The sequence below is a fragment of the Cylas formicarius genome, unplaced genomic scaffold, assembly GCF_029955315.1.
Source record: "Cylas formicarius isolate icCylForm1 unplaced genomic scaffold, icCylForm1.1 PGA_scaffold_7__23_contigs__length_41026272, whole genome shotgun sequence".
Classification (NCBI taxonomy): Eukaryota; Metazoa; Arthropoda; class Insecta; order Coleoptera; family Brentidae; genus Cylas; species Cylas formicarius.
Window position 1 is genome coordinate 28,547,353 of NW_026844352.1, and position 22,265 is coordinate 28,569,617.

A 22,265-nucleotide genomic window follows, 5' to 3' on the forward strand; every position below is an offset into this window, starting at 1 on the left:
GTATACTCTACCGAAAGAATTCCCTCCTTCAGCTCACTTTCCACTACACTGTCTGTTATTCTAACGGACGGCTTCGGCTCAAGATACGGCCTTATTTGTGTAGTAAAAATAAAATACAGAATGCCAGATTTACATTAAAAAAATATGAAAATAAAAAAAAATCTGTTTTTTATATGAACGTCGAAACAACACCAATTAAGAAAATATGTTTAGCGCTTGAATTGAGCAGTTTTGAATCGTAGGATAAGAGTCATTAAATTGGCGTTCGATCTGTTCCAACTTCAAATAGCCTCGGGCTCTACAGATACAATTATCGTTAAATTATTACGATTGACCGTTTCACCTGAAACACTTCAGCAAAGTATATTATATAAATATATTTTTTTTCTATTTGGTAGTTGTTGTAATTTTTGTAAAATAAATATTTGTATGTTTCCAAAAGAACATTTTCACAAGAAAGGACGATGTCATAATGCGCTTAGAATAGAATCTATGTTTTTAGTATAGTAAAGATTAAGGGCTTGTCGGTTTTTAATAATGTAATTATCGAGTTTTGCATTTCAAGGCTTAAAAATCACCAGAATAACAGAGAATACGATAACCACGTGGCTGTAAAGTTAACAAAAATAACAATTGTTTAATTTGTCAATTTTAAATGGAAAAGCACGCAATTGAAAAAATGGATACGTGGATTAAACACGAAGACTTGATTGTAAAACCATAATTTCCTGCTAAATTGGTTTATCGATTTTTGTTATTCGGCCCACGTGTCGGTTGTTCGTCTATTATTAACGATGCAATATATTTCCTCGCATATCCAAACCATGTCATAAATAGTGATCTAAAGAACATTTACATTATTTTTCAGATTGTTATGGGCAGCTAAGCGGCCAAGTTAACTGCAGTTGCGGGCATATTTTTTGTCCGTAAATTCGTGATTAAGGTGACCCCTGTACGCCACGGGAATTCAAAGGATATTTGAGTATTAATTTACAACCTACTTATTAAATTAAAACAACCTGTATCTTGAGCATAAAAGACTTTTGAACTTGTATTTGATTCTCCAATGCGCCACTGGAGTCAAGTAATGTTCTGGTTGTTGAAATTTTTGTCACGTAGCTAAAACAATTAATTAATCATTTTAAATTAATTTTTGAGTAATAGAGTGCCAATTTAACTGATATTAAGCTAAGAGAAACTTTTCGGTTATGAAAAAATGCCTTGGTCTTATGGCTAAAGATATCTACATCTATATCGGCAAATTTTAAAAATCTTAATCAAAAACAGGATAAAATGTGTACATAAAAAGACTGTAATCGTTATGCATCGAAAAGATTCGTCTAGTCATTAAACCTTCTTGTGAAAAATAGCTTCGAATATACAAAGTGAGTCATTTGCTGGATAAAATTGCGCACCACTCCCACTCGAAAATTCTGAAAACATACCTTATGGTTAATTAAAATCGCTTTTTATGCCTTTCGCGATCGGACACGTAGGCCGATAGTGCAATAGCCAAGGTTACTATCGAAGCTTCTCATAACTTGCCAACCCAAATTTTGTTTAAAGCTCACTCGCCGGCAATGTGGCATAGTAATGATATATTAATCAATTAGAAGTGTATTATAGAGTATTGAGGAATAATTAAAAATTATACAGTGGATGAAATTGAGGTATAGTCAGACAAAAAAGACAATGTAATTTGACAAAACTCAACTCAAGAATTGTTTCGATTAACTGTCGTCAATATAGGTAACTACACGATTCATATTTTTTTTTTAACGCTGACGGAGCTAAGCAGATCATTTTCAACAACTTTCCTTCCGACGCTGTGACATTTCCCCGCGCACTAAAATCAAAAAGCGAGGTACAAGACAGCGAACTTTTTATGGCATCCTGCTCATTGTTTCGTGCTGCAGGAGGATGCAGTAATTGCATTCGACAGGAAATGATTTTATGCGCTACACGCCTGCTAATTCTTGAGACGCAGACACATAAATACAATGTTATTTGACAGGGACGGATTGTTAGGAAGACGGACAATTTTGTTGTGTTGTGAAAACTGTACTCTACGCTATTGGACTGAAGTCGAATTTTGTATAGATCTAGCAATCGCCTTTCAATTACAACACAAGTGAGATCTCAGTAGTTTTTAATGACGCAGGTTAGGTTAATTTAGCTATCATGTATGTTTTATTTTGAAGATTTCACGATGACACTCATGAACAGATGCTCAATGCCCTGAGATTTAAATTGGAAATAATTTTTTTCTTCTAAATCTCAGTTCAACGCGGATTTTTCGGCAAGTCATCAACTGTTACTAAATTAGTAAACTTGCCGGAGTTCGTGATATACAAAGCAGGAAGGGTCTGATCTATACGGACTCATTGTTCAAAGGTTCCGATCAAATAAGGTAGTTTCTTTTTATATAAAAAAGTTCAATACGGCTCGGACTTATTTTTTACAATAATATAGTCTAATTGGTCCTGTATATCCAACACATAACTTAAATAAAGTGAATTGTGCGATTTTGTAGTTGTCAGTTGCGAATAATTCGATCAAAACGATAAAGTATAAAAAATGTAAAAATGGTTTTCAACTATTTTTTTAGGTTAGATGTAATTTCTCCTCAAATGGGCATTAATGATGTGCTTCCATAATATCCCTCTATACATTTCTTGATAGGCAGCCCTAATTTGTGAACTCGGGTATTGGTTAAGTCCTACACAGAAAGAGCAAAATCTAATATGCTCACTAACTCTCGCATTTACAGTGCTTGTTATGACATTAATAAAATGTCCATTTAATGCCATATTCCTGTTCTTTATATCAATTTCAAAAAAGGCAGATGAATCCTTTTAAGATACAGGTATGTTCGATTTGGAGTTTTTGCTTATTGTTCTTTAATTTTTTTTTGTTGGGCAATAAAACAAATTTGCGGTCTTTTGGACACTCGTATCTCAAAATTGTGCACTATTTTTGGAAGTTCGAGATACGAGAGAGTGTTTTTATTCCTATTTTGCTTACATTGCAAAAGCCTATTTTTTAAAAGTAAAACCCGCATTTAATACATTTTTTATTGATATTTGTTGGGTATTAAATTGCACTTTTTTAATAATAACTCTTTTTTTAACCCGTTTATATAAAAAAAACTGGCAATAATTTGCTTTGGGTGGCAAATGAAGCGCATTGTTTTCTAAAATTTTAGAAGACCTGTGCTATTATATTTTACATATTTGTGTTTAGGACATTTATTTTTCCAATTATTCATATTAATGGTCACGAATGACAGCCGCCGACCGTGTATATGATGATTGAATATTACTTGATTTGATCAGGTTTAGGTTCCAAAATGTGAGAAAATGGAAGCAAGAGAGTCAAATATTTTCAAAACACATTAAAATCAAAAATTCTCAGCCTTCTTTTATACTTTTAATTCATAGCAATAAATTTTCATTATTGTGGTGATTGGTTTACCATCCCTGTATAATAACCATTATTCAATTCAAATTTGCAGACATTTATTGACTTCAACTGGTCATAGATTCAAGCTTTATTATTTTCAAATTTTATTTATTGTCTTACATATTTAGCTACTAAACTTCCTTTGTGTCTCCTTGCTTATGAAACGCTGTGCAGTGAAAATTGCCAAGTAACCAAAGCAGAGGGTAATTCAAATTGAAAGCCCATTCGAAAACTCAAAAAATATAGGAGATACGATGATCGGTACATTCGAGTGAGTAAACAATATGCCGTTTAGAAACTTCTGAAATTCCTATAATAGCGAAATCTGCAAAAAAAAAAAAGCGTTTCTTAGTGATTCAATCGAAGCACAATTTCTTGCGTTTAATTCTGCCAAGAACACGTTTTTACAGGTCAGTTCGTTTGCTAATTTTGCTAAAAATGCTATATATAAGTTCCAAAACAAGAAAGTTGGCATTCATCCGGAAGAATAGAATATTTGGAGTAAATAGAATATTTATTTGCCCAAACACAAAGGTCTTTTACAAGTCACAGGAATAGAAATACGCAGTTAAGTTTTCGTGGTAAAGTAAGGAGTTCCAGGCTTTCGCTCTACAACTTCGTCTGAGCGGTGCTGCGTTTGTAAAACCCATAAAAGTATCCTAAAAGGCTGGCCATCGAGGCGTTTAACAAAGGTGGTCTCGCTTGAATTTCAGCTATCACTATCTGGCATTCATACTCAGAACAAAACGCTACAACAACAAAGTTGCAATAAATAATTCAAGTTGTAACACCCGGCTGTACCTTTTTAACGACCCTAAAAGCGCAGGAATGATCGTGATGTCATACCGCTGCTTTTCGATCGATACGGCGACATGTAATTCTCAGGTTATAGGCCGAGACTTATATTATTTCCGTTTATTTTTGGCTCGCGTAAAGGTGTGTTTGTATTTAATCTACCGCAGTTTGTATTTGTTGTTAGTGTGCTTTGTGCCATCACATTTGAGTACAAGCCGCAAAACGAAAGATAAACTTTTTATTCGTCTACCAGAAAATAAAACATTATGTTCAGGTGTCACTTTAGTTTAGTCACTTTAAGTTTAATTAAAATATAAACTAATAAATAAAATATACTTTAAAACCACTACTTCAAAGAAATCCTTTTTGTTTTTTTTTTGTTGAATAATTTACATTTTATATGATATACTACTTGAATTTTGAAAACTAGAAAACTTTAAGCTGATAACTAGTGGCTATATTATCTATCTACATATCTTTTAGCTTTAGCACCGCGAACTTCAGGAAAAGAAAAACTTTCGGTGTTTTATATGTAAGATGTCATCATAAACATATCCACTCAAGGTAAATTATCAGATTGACCTTTTGAAAAATGAGATTCGGTCATTTTCAAAACTTTCGTGTTGATACTAGACACAACATAACAAAAACAAGAGACAGGATCAACACTAAAATTAAAATTAAAACAACCAAGACGAACGCGTTGTCGTTCTCCAATGGCTTCTCTATGCTACCGTCCGGCTGGCGCGTAATCTTACGAGCGAATTGACGTCACAACCGGTCAAAGGGGATTTAAATTTTACAATTTTTGTTACATAGAACTACAAAATTATTTTTTTTTTGTGAACTGTGGTTCATTTAATAGTATAAACTTACTTTTATAATCAATATTTTTCAAATTTAAATTTTCTTCAAGTTCCCTATTATCAAAGGGACGCGACGTCAAACAACATGCTTTAAAGAAAACAACACGAAAACATCCTGAATTTCAATTACCCCGTATAAAAAAAATGTCGCATTCACCGCGCATATAATTGACGATTGTCGATGGTAGGTATTGTCTATATCGTGCTTTTTGGGTTAGAAAAATCGCCGACGCAAGAAAACTCAGGAAACTGAAACAACCAAAGGCGCTTTCACCTACAATAACCTAATTTTCTTCGGTCGCCGAAAAATCAATTTTATCTCCCACGGGAAGTTCTTTCGCATGGTTCATACAATTAAGCGGTTCGGTTTTTTCGTCGTTGCCCATAAAACCCAAAGGACTATAACTCTTTACGAATCATATTATATTTTTCGATAAAGACAGTTATGACATTTCAGATGTAGTAAATGCGCACCCAAAAATGGATTGGGATCGCTTTTCAAGCTTTTATCAGAAAATTGCCGTCGCTAGACTTCCTCGATTAGAATTCTCGATTTTCTTTGATGCCACCATTATAAAGTGTATTTTGGAGTTGTTTATGTCAGATTGGCAAACTCTGAACTGCTGGACACCAGACACAGGAAAAAAAAATCGTATTTTATTATTGGTACTGACTAAAAATCAAATGCGATGGCTTTCGATTGGCTTTACCAGCTTTGCGAAATATTCCATTTGTTGGGAATTAATTTGATGCCTTTTAAAGTTTCACTAATTTTGGCACATAAGTATAATATACAAGATTTTTATAAGCTAGTTTTTACAAGCGTGGAAAGTGATATATAAACTAGGTGCAGAAAATACACTGTTTTTGTCTACGAGCGTATGGAAAACAAAAAAGTTTAAAGAAAAACAATAAAATTAACTGAACTTAATGGAGTTTCATTACTATAAAGGAACAACATCAAAATATTTTATTTTAGTTTACTTTAACCCTACTCGTTGCTATTAATTAATATTGAGCGAAAATCTGCAGTTCATAGCATGTTTCAAATTGATCGCTGATGCCCACAAATTTTTTGGAGCCGCAGCAGCGGTGGCTGTTGAATTTGTGGTACTAACCGAAGTAGATTTTCGAGACTGGATATGGCGAATTTGATTTTTCAAAAGATTAAAACAGCAATTTTCGGCAATTTCACAAAATTGCCGAAAATTTGTTGCTCGTAGAAAGACCGTATTTTAATTTGATTAGTAGAATTCGATGCCATTTTGGAAGTTCTGTCAATCATGTGCATACAAAACCACCAGCAAAACCACATGTAAACCCGTTTTTCAGAAAGCAACTCTAGTTTTGGAATTAATAGTTGTTTGAATGTAAAAAAAATCAAATTATTTAACTTTTTGAAAAAATATTTTAGGTTTAGAGTAATGTTTTGCATTTATAAAACCGCAATATAAGATTTCAAATTGTACAATTTTATGTTAATATAACTAGTAGGCGCACTATTTATTTATTGATTCCACTTTACTTACGAACACTACCGCCACTTACGACCAGCTTGCATCAATAAAAAAATTAGAGCAACTCCGGCAAAAATTAATATTATATTGTCAACAAAAAGGGCAATTGAAAAACAGGAAAAAATCCTAATTTAAGACTCGCCAAAGGAACACAGTTTTCGTAATAAGAAAATTAAAGTTTTGTTGTAAAGTCTGGGAATCGATTTATCTATTATTTGTGGTTTCAATGCATTTTAACATTTACGAAGATTAACAATGTTTTTTTTATTCATGTTCTGCTTTATACTTAACTACCGAATTATGTGTTTGTATTATTCAAATTTTTTGCGTTTAAATTGATTACGACTAAATGTCTAACGTAAAGAACACCTATAAATCATAGATGTCTTATATATAGCTTATTTTCTCATGGTGTTGCGGTTAGTGTAAAAATCTAAGAAGTTAGGGCATAATCAATCAAACGCCAACGACAATGAAAATACATATGTAATGGTCGAACCAATTTCATGTCCTTGATTCCGCTGATTGTACCTAACAAAGGTAAATACTGATATTGGGTTAAATTACATTCTGTTGTCAATACGAGAAGAATGCGATCAATACGCTCTAATGGGCTTATTTATGAAAACATCCGCATAACCGCTGATTTAAATTATTTATGGCATACATGTAATCGATAAGTTTTTGGGCACGGTATAATTTAATGTGATACACTTGAGTTTGATGGGTCTGTAACAGGTGAGAACTGACAAACGTCACAATACTATGGCTAAAATCTAGGGAAAATATTCGATCGCTCTGCAACCCGTGACCTTGCATAATTTGGTATTTTATAGTCTTCTTCTTATGGCGCCGTCTCCTTTCGAAGGTTGGCGATCCAAATAGCTAACGTGGTTCTAGATTCGGCCATACGGAAGATGTCGAGCGATGAGCAACCAAACCATCGTCGAATGTCCTTCAACTAAGAGTCGGCGCCTGCCGACCGACCTTTTGCCTTCTATGATTAGGCGCAGAAGTTCATACTTTCCACCTCGCATTATGTGCCCAATATAACGAGTTCTTCTTCAGTTTAATAGATTGTTTAAACAATAATTTGTCATGTGCTGTCACATAGAAGCTCAATGCTGGCAGAAGTTCGTGACAAGTTATCAGACAATTCACAAGTTTGAATATGACCATGGTTTCTATTTTCAGTAATATATTCCAATATTTTCCTACTAAATTTGCAGTATTTTGTAAGTTAGGTTTCAGTTGTTGTTCGCAGTTTTTGACCCCTTTTTTATAAGGTAAAAGGTCCGTTACACTGACAATAAAATTTGAATTTAGATATGCAATGCAATATTGTTACGTGTTGTTTTATTCCTAGAGTATGGAAGAAATCAAGATCATTAAGGGCAACTATGCGAGTACCTAAATGACTCTAAATTCCGCAGCAGCTCGTTAAGTTATAGGCAGGTAAATGTTTTGAAATAACTAATTATATTAGCTTCATTCATTTATAGCCAGATATTAGTCTAACATCTATTTACATAGCTAGTTATATTTTGCGTTTAAATCTGTTGGTCAAAACGTTTGTTTTTTTTATAAATTAGTAGAAATGATTATAACATTAATTATATAGTTGTTTCGATACGTTATATTTTTTTTATATTATTGTAACCAAATAATAAATATATATTTTGCTTCATGGTACACTGAGAGCCAACGATAAATTTCGTTATCTCATATTACTAAAAATTTACTTTATTTTTTAATTATTATTATTGCACGTTTAATCAACTTTGTATATTTTCTTGGACGTTTTTTTATCATATGCTGTATGCTACCCGAATCCTATTTTTCATATCTTTTGGTGTTGTATTGATTATTTCAAAATTCTTTAATTTGGAGGAGCCCCATTTGTTAGATCTCATTGTTATCAACTTCTGGAGGTAAAACTTTAAAGTGTTTTATTTCGCATCACACCTTAACTGACTTGTTTTGGTTTTGCACTTCCCGTACCCAGAATCGATTAAATGCTGCATAATTACTAATAATTACTAATAATTACTAACATTAATAACATTAATAACCAATAATTAATGGTCTATTACTAATAATTACTAATGTCCAATACTCTTAGATAGAAAGAAAAGTAAATATGGAAAATACTTTAAAAAGTTAATATGCAACACAAAAATGATGGTTTAAGCCTAACCCGAATTCTGAAGATGATCGCCAACAAGTTCGAAACGGTGCATCACAGACCCATACTCATATATATCGTTGAATTTGTCTTTGAAAGGACTATGCAAAAATGCAATAAAATGTAGGGTGTTCTATATAACAAATGTAACTTTGTTTTACCACCCTGTATATAAAAAGTTACTATTAGGAAACTAAAAAAAAAGGTCACTCTAATAGAAACAATTTTTGTAATAAAAATTTTTTTATAACCCCCATAGGTTTGGAGATAAGGTGTAGAGGCCTAGGACGGGCCACCCCGTACATTTTGCAATGTAATACAATGAAAGAAAATGGTCACACATATTGCATAAATACTTTGAGATTTTTAACTAAACGAATATATTAAATGCGCAAAAAAATGAGGAAAAAATGAATTACTGTCGTTCATCATGATGACACACATAGTATGTTAATTCAAACTTTCAGTTAGTTAGCAGTGGCAAAAATCCATGCTGGTAAAGGTCGAATAATTATATTCATTAATTAATATTGTGATGAGGGTGACGAGAAACATGTCATTAACCTAGCGCGGTAACAAAATCATTAGCTGCTAGGTCTGTAAGTTGGGTGCTATCTCAGTGCTATATGTTACGAACTTGGTGCTAAAACTTAAAATAAGCGTTATTTTAGACCCTTTTAAACTTTAAAACAATTATAAAAGTGAAAAATCCTTAGGGGACGTTACATTAGTATTAATGGTGCTAAAAATATTAGAACAATGCGAATACGGAGGGGCCTGTGTAACGGACCCTAAGTAAAGAAATTTAAAATATTTCGTCAAAAATATTTAAAAAAAAAAAAGCTCATATCAAAGGAATCTTAGTGCTTTATTGGGAAATAAATTTGGTTTGGTTATGGGTCACGTCCCCACATAGGTGGCCCCAAAAATATCCCAATATTAATAATCGATCCATAACGTGGGCGCCACAATAGGTTTTTCTATCTAATGTGCATATTCCATTATCATATAATAATTTTCAAAATGGATTAAACAAAAAGGCGATTGTATCAAATGACGACCCAATTTTTTCTTATGAATCATTATCATGGTTCTGAGTTCTTTTAGTTATATTTTCCGTAACAATTATTAGTTAATCGACAATAATTCTTCCAAACGAGTGATTCAACTTGAACTGTTGGTTGTTTGGTTTAAGTCAGCAATTGATTTTGAATAACGTATTCATTATTTTTTTTAGAAAATTGTGTCGGTAGAACAAAGTCCAATGAAATTACAGATTTTTATGCTGATCTAATAAATTCCAACGTCTCTATAATTTTCGGTCTTTTTTATATTTCCATAAATTATTGAGCGACGAAAAATATGGTGGGTAATGTACACGAATGTCGATAACCTTAGACTTCGACAGGCACGGTAAATATTCCAACGGTTTGCTCCCCTATTGTTAAACCCCAAAACAGTTTGTGTTCTTTTTTTATTTATTCGTAGGCAAACCTTAACCGTGTACAAAATTTGTTTATGAGTATTTTTTCTAAATATCGAGCGAACGCCTAATAGCCAGAAGTGTTCGGGAGTGATAATAATACGCCATTAAGCTACAGAGTAATGGAATTCTCCATTTAGATATACCCAGGTCGGACATAGAAGCCGAGCAACCGAAAATTGGTCGAATTCGTCAGCCAGACCCTCTAATAGGCTTTGCGCTAATTAATAGTGATAAATCGTTCGGTTCCGCAGACATCGGCTCTATTTTGCTACCATTTGGCATCAATTAGGAATTCATAATAATATGTCTCTTTTAAGTGCCACGGCACCATATACATATATATGGAAATGTATAAACAAGTTTATTTTTCTTTAAGCAACAACAAAAATTGCAAAAATATTTTCGCCGTAGCGTGGAAAATTTCCGAAGCTTACAAATAAACTTATTTTCCGACATAATATCGATAAGCTCTCGTCAAACTGATTCGCGTCATAGTTAACCAGCAAGCGCCGCGGGTCAAGGAAAGTTTCTATTTAAAAGTGCATTTGAAAATAGATTTCACAAGGTGACTTAACGTAGGTATAATGTGTCTCAATCTTCATCGTGTAGGCTTTCGATAGAACTTCCACAGTAAAACTGTAACGATGTTGTCATTTTAGTGTTTTTAAGTATAATAATTTTTTTTTCAAACACACTTCCACGAGCCACTTTATTGTTTACAAAACTTTTGAATTCCTCATGCGTGGGTTTTTGCTGAGTCGAACTTGTTAATGTTTCGCCAATCATCCTGTTCACTGAAACTGGCTGGCATTTTACTCTGTACCTGCTTATATATTCTTTGAGGGGCGCGGAGCTACATTAGGGCCATAAACACCGTCTCGGACGACTGATACGATAGTGACAGCTAAAGCCCTGAGTCGTGGTTAAGATTGTTAGATTGTTTATAGATTTCTATAGACTCTCGGATTTTTCGTGGGTAGAAAATTGATTACATGCAAGAATTTTAGTTTTATCGAATAAAATTTTGTTTCGTGGTTGTGTTTGGCAACTGCTGATGAGTTTATTTGTCTTAGTCTTAAGGCTCTTTCATGTTCTTTGAGCCTAGTCGATATTTCTCGTGCGGTCTCTCCAATGAATGCTGTACATTCCTGGCATCTCAAATGTAATTTTGGCTTTGATGGATCGAAGATGATGAGAGATTTTTGAAATCTGGTTTTGAAGTGAGCGTAAGGAAAGACCACAGTGTCAAGTGTAAGATTGCTTTCGGCCTCGTTGTTATTTAAAGGTTTTGGTGAAGTGTATTTTGTGATGGAACGCTCAATATCTCTAATGTGGAAATTATTAGAGAGAAGAGCAGAGGTAAGGAGTTTTACGGCTCCCATGCTTTAAGGTATCGGTTTGTGTGCGTAGGTTTTCTGTAAACAAAATGACCCAATGTTAGGTCTGATTTTCTATTGATAAGAATATCTAAGAATGGGAGGTCGTTATTAGTTTCCAATACAATGGTAAAACGTATATTAGGTTATATAGAGTTTAAATGTCTAAGAGAATCTACTAGGGATTCTTGACCATGAGGTCAAATAAAAAGTATATTTAATTTTGTTTTAAAATTAAAATATTTAGTGGCGCCACTTTTCTTTAACAAAAATTAAAATCACCTTCCCACTCTTGAATTTACTCACATACTACTAACTCACATAAAGAAAAATCTCCAACTCACGTATGTAACGGGAATTTGCATTCTGTTCTTTTACATAGTCGTCTTGCAATGAAAGTCTGAACTTGTGTCTGTTTTCTGGGATTAGTTGACATATCAGCAAATTTATATGCTTCTTTTGTACAGCACAATCATATTCTTTCAATTTTATATCTTCCTGTATTGTTATAAAAAAAGTAATCGGCCCTCTTCACTAAACTGCAGCACAGGTATAGTCTGTCTTAATCTTCATCTTGTTGGCTTTCGACGGACCCTCACCAATAAAACTTTAACGATGTAGTCATTTTAGTTTTTTTACTATATTTATTTTTTTTTAATAAAAAATTTAGTGGAGTTACTATTCTTTAACAAAAATTAAAGTCACCTTTCCACTCTTTAACTTGCTCACATAGTACTAACCCACGTAAAGAAAAATCTCCAACTCAGATATGTAACGGGAATTGGAATTATGTTCTTTTACATCGTCGTCTGTCAATGAAAGTCAGAACTTGTTCCTGTTTTCTGGGATTACTTGGCATATCGCCGAATCATATGCTTCTTTAGTAGAGCAGAATCGTGTTCTTAGAATTTTATATCCTCCTTGATTGTTATAAAACAAACCGGCTCTCTCTCTCCTTTAAACTTAAATAAAAATTCAATAAAAACATAGGATTTAGAGACAGTAATGGGGCTGCCGGTAAAAAACCCCAACCATTTTTCATCAGGACGCAAAAGGTACAAATGAAAAATAAACGATCACAAACATTGTAAAAGTAACGTATACGCTTCCACTCAAAAATAACGTTTAAATCTCCACAGGAAAATGTCTTGGTCGCTCATGGCTATAAGAAACGTAACATAATATTAAAACAAACTCAGAGATAAATATTGGAGAGAAAACATTATTTTAAAACACAATTAAACCTGTGCACAACACCGAAGCAGAATGTGACAGTTAGTTTATATGTTATATGAAACCTTGATTTTGTACCACTTTAAAAAGTTTGGCAACTATCGGATATTTTAAGTTCTCATCATCGCGTGAAACTTCATTCATTGAATATATTCGTATTGTTTTGGAACACAACATACGGTGATTCACGGTGGATGGCATTTTGAAAATATGGTCCTTTAGATAAGATATATTTCCAGTGATGCACTTCTTCGAAAATGTAGCATGAACTTTGATATGTTAAATTGAACTCCCTGTGTATTATTAGATCTACCGTTCCGCCATCGATTTCTGGTTATTTTTGTAAAATACGCCGACTGCACCTATGTTTGCCGATTTTCGAGAAATTAATGATTTTCTTTATTACATCGATATTTGAATTCGTAGAGATCTGAAATGTTTGCTATAGTTTACGAAGGTCTCGTGAAATAGTTTTATGGACATGAGTTCACTCTGTTATACACTGGGCGCCCAAAATGAGCCAATATATGATTGGATTATTCGACATATTGACCTAAGTTGGTTATAAAATTGTTAATCAGTTCGATTGACCATTCAGAAAATTGGGCGTTTCATGGATTATTATCAACCGCAATATTGTAAAAGTAAAATATAAAATAAAGCTTAAAGGAATTTGTTAATTCTTCACATAAAATGTGACCAATAAATATTAACAAAAACATGTATAAAATTCAATTAAATGAACGAGGAAATGTTTGGACATTCGATGCGCTAAATAACAAATAGGAGAAAAGAGTATTTAGAAAATAGTTAAACATGTAACAAGACTAAACAAATTTGAATCTACCGACCGTTGGTCTATCAACATTTTAAACAAGTTTTCTAAATGTTCAATCGCATTGATTGAGGCAAATATGCCAATTTTTACAGAAATTTGCTTTTGAAGCGGTTTTTAATTGACTTAAAGAATAGTTGATAAGATACATATGAAATCTTTATTTCATATCTATCTTTATTCGAACTACTTAAAATTGAAATTTTAGTTCTTAGGGCTTAAGGCTATGTATAAAACAAAAATGGGGAATATAATTAATTCCTCGAAAACTACCAAAGCTAGATTTTACACAAAAATATTACAAAAAAATCGCCAGGCATGATCAATGTTACTTTTTTGGTTATGTACACGATTGAATTTTCAGAACGGTTCACTCTGGTTCTACAAATTGACAAAATTCGTCAAATTCAATAACGTATTTTTTTGTACAACTATTGGATTGAAACAACGGATAGTCCAAATTTATAATAGTATTAATATAGTTTTAATAATTAACAGTAGTATGATAGATGACACTAAACTAATGTAGCGTGAGCAGATTATGTAACGCCTCGATAAGAAAATTTACAACTTCATCAAACTGGCGCTTGGCAAATGTCACTTATTTAATATTTGTTGACAGTTTGTTGTTAAAATAAAATAGGTGGTACACTTTCCGCAATTCATTCCGCAATAAGGTAAGTTTATTAAATCGGATTGTTAGAAATAGTGGCTTTGGCATTAAAAACACAATAATTTCGATAAGTTGAGCAATAGGTTAAATACATGCCTTGACATATTATATAACAAAAACAGTTTTTGCCACTTCTTTTTTAATTTACTTCTAAGTCACTGGACCATTTCAAAAAAGGCTTAAAAATTCTTTAGTTTGCCTTGATCTGTTGATACACATTCTATGTCAATAAAAATCTTAATGGAAGTAGATATAAAAGTAAAGCAATAATAGGATCCAATTCTACGGCCTTTGATCTTCGAGGTATTGGTAAAAGGGGTTGTCTGCATTTCTGCAGAATGGCTCCCAACACAGGAACAGAAAACATCGTCAATCATTTAAAGAAAACCGCTCCACTAATCAAGTTTGAATGTGTGCCAAGTGACGGGAATTGATCTCTCGTTAGTACACTTAAATGTACAATTTCTTAGTAATAAAATAAATCTAATTGACGTGCTCATGCAAGAACTTGACCCAACTTTCTTATGTTTCACGGAATATTGGTTGACGGGAGCAGATATTGGTGTATCATTACACAGCTATAGAGCATGTTCAATATTCAGGCGCGTAACACAGATACACGGAGGTAGTATAACATTTATTAGAAATGATATGATGGGTGATTGCTCGGATATAGCAGCAATCAAACGGCTGTTGGTGGAACAGAAAGTTCGAAGTGACACTGCTCTGCGGAGATTTTAATATTTACAGCGATAAAAAAGATAATAAAACAAAGAGATTATTCGACCTCTTTGACTCATTTGGTTTGAGTTCTCTTGTGAATTCACCCACAAGGATACAAAGTAATAGTGCTGGGCACACGAGTTCGTCAACCATCGACTATATTGTTACAAACCTCGAAAACTCCATCTTTAGTCAGCTTAACTTAGGAATATCAGATCATTTAGCTCAGGCAATAACTTTTAAACACTACTCACAAAATATAAATTTCAATGCGATGATCGGTTGCGAACAAAGGGTTGTTACAGACAACAGCATTGCTGAATTCCGTAGCTATTTCGTGAAGGAAACCATACCTCTTTTGGAATACACAAACATTGACAACCTGTTCAACATATTCTGGGATCAGGTACTATGGTGCTTTGGGGTATCATATCCTAAACGAACAATACAGCAAAAAAAAAACACAAAACTTAAAAGATCTATATCATTTTCCGATAAACTCAAAAACCAAATGAGTGAATTAAAAGAGTTAAACCGGAGACGCAAAACCACTAATAATGAAGCTGTGGAATAAAACTACAGAATTATGAAAAACCTAGTAAACAGACAGGTCGCCGATGAAAAAAAGGCTTTCTTCTCGAACTTAATAAGTCTTTCTAACAACAAAAGTAAAAAAATGTGGGAACTTGTCAACGAGAAGCTGGGTAAGGAAAAAACTCAACGCCGTATACGAATAAATGTTAATAATGTCAATGTAATTAATGATAACATAATAGCAAATGAATACGGACAATTTTTTGCCACTCATGTGCAGTCGAAGACCGATACTATGTTCACTAAAGATGAAACTGGCACTCTTCCAACCACCAAGGCAGAGAGTATGTTTTTCATACCATACACCGATAGAGAGGTACTAACCTTAATTCAATCACTCAAAAACAAGCGATCTGTTGGAATCGATGAAATACCTATACAACTCCTAAAAACCTGTGGAGATGTTTTAGCTCCATATTTAACTACTATTATCAATACGTCCGTTCTCTGCGGGCAGTTCCCTGCGGCATTGAAAAAATCAAAAATGATTCCTGTATTCAAAAAGGGAGACTCTGAGCTAATAGAGAATTATAGGCCTATAACAATCGCAGGTTGGTTCTCTAAAGTACTCGAAAAGGCCATGTACGACAGAATGACACATTTTTTGGAGCAAGAAACATTATATCCAATGTGCAACATGGTTTCCATATTGGTTACTCAACGGAAACGGGGATTAATGACCTTGTCCAGTATAGCTACGACAAACTCGGCATGGGTGAGACAGTTGTGGGAGTGTTTTTTGATCTATCGCTTGCCTTCGATTCCTTAGATTTGAATATCATGGCAAAAAAACTAGAATGCCTGGGGTTTCGAAGTAATATTAATAGTTGGATAATATCATATATGAAACACAGGGAAATAAGGGTCAAAGTGAATGGAATATACTCGGAACCGTTCAACGTCAACTTAGGCACGCCCCAGGGAGGAATCTTAGGTCCACTAGTTTTTCTTCTGTATGTGAATGACCTTCCTGAGTTCCTCAATAGCAACTGCCGCGTTTTTATGTACGCGGATGACACATCCATCTTCGTCTCCGGAAGGGAAGCTCAGGAGCTGATCAATAGGTTTTCTTGTGTTGTGGCACAGTTTGTTGATTTTTGCAAACAGCATCATTTGATCATAAATTTGGAAAAAACAGTTGCGATCGAATTCACTGGTCAGTATGTTAAACCTCTGACTAACCTAGAGTTCAGCTTTGCGGGTTCACCCGTGGAATTAAACCACACAACAAAGTTTCTCGGATCTTACATCGATGCCTTCCTAAAGTGGGACTACGACATAGATAGTGTTTGTAATAAACTGCACAACACGTTTTTTGCAATGTTAACAATCAGAGATGCTTTCTTTGAAAAATCCTTGTTGACTTTCTATTACGCCTCAGCATACTCTTCTATTTCATATAATATCGTAAACTGGGGACAAGCGAGTGATGCGGAGAGGGTGTTCATTCAGCAAAAAAGGATACTTAGGTTGATTTTAAGACTGGCCCCGAGGCTTTCCTGCAAAGATATATTTATGAAGTATAAAGTACTAACAGTGCCTTGAATATATTTATTTAAATTATTCATCGTCGTTCATAAAAATAAAGGCTCTCACAAGAAACACACGGATGTCCACGGTTATAACACCCGAAACAGAGAACACCGTCTAAAGCCAAGACTGAACCACATTACCACCAAATTACTCAGAACCTTATTACTATAATTTGCTTCCTACAAGCATAAAAGCATTATCTACAAGACAATTTAAAAAGTGCATCAGAAAGCTTCTGTCAACCAATGCTTTCCACGACCTGAAAGAATTTGAAACATATATTATAGGAGTGCCCTGATAAGTTTAGTGATATTTTCTGTACATTTTGTCAATATGTTTATATTGTTTGTATATCCGTGTAACTGTTCTATACTGTACTGTTAAATGTGTGTTATCGTATTGTTTATATACATAATTCCATGTATCTTTATACTACTCTATAATGTACTCGTTTCCTGACGAAACAACCACTGTATTGTGAATAAAACTATCTATCTATCTATCTATCTAGGTTGTTTGTATGTTGATAAAGACCAACGAAATCTTGGTTGGTTGGCCAAGTCAATAAACCACACGCGCTAGATCAAAACAATCTCTCGTCATCCATAACTTCATGGTTGCCATGTTAAGACGTTCGATTGCTAATTCCAATGAAGTCGTCGCCCCTGTTAATAAATTTTAAAAATTCCAAAATGCGCATATAATTGAATTAGTCGTAGCAAATATATGGAACCACTGTGTCGTCCTACGTCTCGTTCACCATAAATATGCAATCTGCAATCCACCATATACAGGGTTAGTAAAAAGTACCGAAATACTTAAATATCCCCAAAAGTGCCAAAGGTGGAACTATAAAATTCAAGAGGTGTGTATTACTTAAACATCATAATTTTGTTATTTTTGTTGCAATGAAATGCGTATATCGAATTTAGTAAGGTCTCATAATTAAAACATTTTGTCTCTATTAATTAATGAGCTATGGCAACTCCGCTTTTCGAGTAAAAAGTACCTGCATATCTCCAAAACTGCTCAAGCCGAAACAATAGAATTCAATACCTAGGGGTTTCTGAACATGCAGAGTCGTAAAATGCTAACGGCAGATTTAGCTCTGTAAATAGAAAAATTCTTAACATCTCAAAATTTTCAAGTGTCATGTCCCTGTTGAAAGTTAACGATTGCCATGTTCACGATGTCTGTATATCTTTCCCGATCTTGTGGTACTCATCTGCGTTGTCTGCTGTCCATTGTCTCAGGTTTCTTAGCCATGAAAGCCTTTTACATCCAATCCACTTTTTTCCTTCTATTTTTCCGGTAAGGACAAGTCCTCTAATTATATGGCCGAAGTATTCAAGCTTTCGTTGCTTAATAATATTCAGAACTAGTCTTTCGTGCCCCATTCTTCGAAGAACGTCTTAATTTCTGGTTCTTGTGGTCCAGGATATTTTAAGGATTCTTATTCGATCTTATTGAGCATTTCTTTATTAAGCGGCCATGTTTCGCATCCATACATAAGAATCGGCCATATGTAATATTTTTCAAAATGTTCAGTTGTGTTCTTGGTTTCGTGTTTTCTTCTTTGTTCCATTGTTCAACCGCTCTGCTATGATTAACACGGTAGATGTTTGTGTGGCGTTCTCTAGTATTTTGTGGTTGATCGTTTGTTTGAGTTTGTTTCTAATTTCAGTAGATTTTAACTGGTGGCCATTAAATGATTCTCTGATGGACGACTTTTTTATAAGTTGTAATTTAAGTTGTATTTTAGAAGCAAGAATTATTATTATGATTATGATCGGTGGCTGCATCAGCAATCGGATACGTTTTTCTACCTTTACATGAATTTTGGAACCTATTATTTATGATGATGTAGTCTATCTGATTCCTTGTCATATAACCGCGGACGTCACGTGGTGATGTCCATGCATAGAGGCTGTTTATATAGAGTGAGTTTTCTTCTTGACAGAATTCCACCAGTCTGTTACCTCTGTCATTCCTCTTCCAAATCTTCCTGTTATACCTACTGATATTTCCTCTTCTCCTACGGCATTAAAATCTCGCAATAAGATATTGAGCTCGTGTTTTTTTATATTTCTTATTACTTCCTTTAATTGATCATAGAATTCACTTATCTCATTCTCTGGACAATTGGCAGTTGGTGCGTAGATTTGAATTATGTTTTCATTTATCGTTCCTCTGTCGGTTATCACCATAATTCGATCTGAGATGTGAATACATTTATCGAGAAATTGTTCGAGGATGATAACCACTCCATTCTCACGAACACTATTTACGTTTCCAGAGTAGTATGTGATGTATCCGTTGGATTTTATAATTCCAGATTCAGTCCATCCGGCTTCGCTTATGCCAAGAAGGCAAATTAAAATTATACTATCTAGGGCATTCCAGTCAAAATAATCTAATCATGACGGGTTACATAAAAGTGATCTGACAACATTGCCGTTAGCATTTTTGAATTCTGCATGTTTAAAAACTCCAAAGTATTAAACTTGATCATTGCAGCTTCCGCAGTTTTCGAGGTTTTTAAGCGTTCCGGTACTTTCAGGAACATTGTATGTATTTTTAGCTTCAATCATTAAAGACCATTGCATCAGCGTTAATAGAATATTAGTGACACCAGGTCTCACTGCAGAGCCTTGATAGCTCCAAACATAACCGAATGAAAAGGAAGTAAAAAATTCACCTCACGTGACGTCTCCTCATTGTCGCCATTTAGTCACGTTCGGAGAACGAACAAATATTTTTTTCCAACGTCGCGAGCAAGCTAGACCGCGACCGGCCCGGTCGTTTCGCTACAGGACGGAACCATTAAAATTCCGAAACTACGTTTCATAACGCCGTCAATAGAATATTCGGAAGGGTGTTTCGCACCCCAGGCACGTACCGGCTGCTTGTAACGCCAAATAATGACGTCGGATCGACGTGAAATCTGAATGAAAAGTGCCCTAAACGAGATACTTTCCGGCTTAAAGTAACTGCTTTTATTTCGAAAGCCGATATATCCCGGCGTTGATCTTCCTTTGAAACGAAAACAGCCCCTAAGGAGGATCAAAAAGGGAGCTTCCTTAAATGGGTTCGACGCGACAAACTCAAAAACTTGTAGCAATTTTTATATATGAATATTCATACCGAGTGAGTGAAATTTATGTCTACGATGTCGGACAGTACCATATATCAGAAACTATAGGGAGTGGAGCCAAAAGTTAAATACAAAAGTTAATTGCGGTATTACAAACCTTCAACCTTAATGTTGTATATGCAGGATGTTTCATTTTTCGTGGGCGAGTATCAACTTTCTTGTTTTAAATGGAACGCCTGGTATATTACTTAATTTTTGAATTCTATACGAAATTTTAGACATATTTTGGGTATAATGTCCTATACCTAAGAAATAAATTTCTTGATTCGGAAGCATTTATTGTTTCACTTGAATAAGTTTCGTTGTAGACAAAAGGACTGCAATAACGGATTTCATAAGAAATTTCGATACAATAAATACAATAAATGTTACGCGAAAAATAAGATTAAAAATGAAATTAAAAAACTGCCAAAAAACGTTTTTCTTTTTAATGGAAACGACATATTTTTATAATCTTGTCATATTTAGCATTAAAAATTAAGGCAATTTTATATAAAGTTGTACTTGCCTAATACTTTTACTTTTTGAAATATTTCCTTCTAAATGGGGCTCCTTATTACAAGAAACTAGCACCTATTTAAATGTACACTATAGGAAATGGATTGAGGAGAATAGTGGTTACGCCTGGCCTCAAAGTAGCCCGAACTTAACTTCCTTAGATTTTTTTTATGCGGTATACTTAAAGATTTAGTTGACAAACACAAACCGTCAACTGCGGAGGAACCTAAACGCGACTGAATCTACTAGAAATGCCATTATGTATTCAGAAACCCTTTATACTACTTGTATTGCACAAAGTGGAGGACATGTTGAAAAACTTTAATAAAATATTCACCATCGGTAAGATTATGGTCAACTATGAAATGGTAAATCATAGTGGCAGCACTTTCGTACTTATTTTGTTCAAACGCCGTCACCTTACACTAACTGAACTTATATGGCAACAACATATTATTTGTGATAGACAAATGTTTAAAAGGAAATATTTCAAAAAGTAAAAATATGAGGCATAAACAACCTTATATAAAATTGTCTTTATTTTTAATGTTAGATATGACCAGATTTTTAATTTATTTTAATTAAAATAAAACGTTTTCTGGCAGTTATTTAAATTTCATTTTTAATCTCATTTTTCGCTTACCCTGTATTAATATATATCGAAATTTCTTATGAAATCCGTTAATTTTGTATAGAATTCAAAGATAAAGAAGAATACCAGGTGTTCCATTTAAAATAAGAACGTTGAGACTCACGAAAAATGAAACACCCTGTATATACAAAATTAAAATAAATTAAGGTTTGTAATATCCTAATTAATTAATTAATAATTTTGTATTTAATTTTTGGCTCAATTCGTTATAGTTTTTGATATAATGTGGTGTCCCAAGATAAACGTGGATATTGTTGGCAAAAAAAAGTAGTTTGTTATTAAAATTTCTACAAGAAAATATAAAAAATATAACTTTAAACTTTGACTATCGGGAATTCTCCCTCCTTTATCAAAAGCCTCCAGGAAAGTTCTTCTCGTTGTGCCCAAGTTTCTTAGGATTGGAGATCGCATTAATCGATCCTATCCAGTGCAGCTCGGAACAAAATATAGGGAACATTTATGCGTTGTCTCTTCTGTTCTATTTCTGTATTAATGGTCTTTTATTATTTCCCCAACATTTTTTTTATTATTTCTGTTTGATTTAGGACAAGCCCCACAAGCCCCAATGTATCCGGACCGACACCGATTACCATTGGCTACCATTTTACTATTTGGACGCTCGTTTTGGTTATTTGCTGTTGGTGATAATGCGATTTGAGAAGCATTTTATTTCTAAATATTCA

At 33.8% G+C, this 22,265-nt stretch overlaps 1 protein-coding gene across 1 annotated transcript in view; it reads left to right on the plus strand.

Moving 5' to 3' along the window:
• Positions 1-2,142: 2,142 nt before the first annotated feature.
• Positions 2,143-22,265, plus strand: part of LOC132704763 (trypsin-4-like) — a 96,026-nt gene continuing 75,903 nt past the window's right edge. Inside the window, exon 1 of the mRNA XM_060674992.1 lies at positions 2,143-2,161. The gene's annotated coding sequence lies outside the window, so the exon portion shown is untranslated. The remainder of the gene's footprint in view (positions 2,162-22,265) is intronic.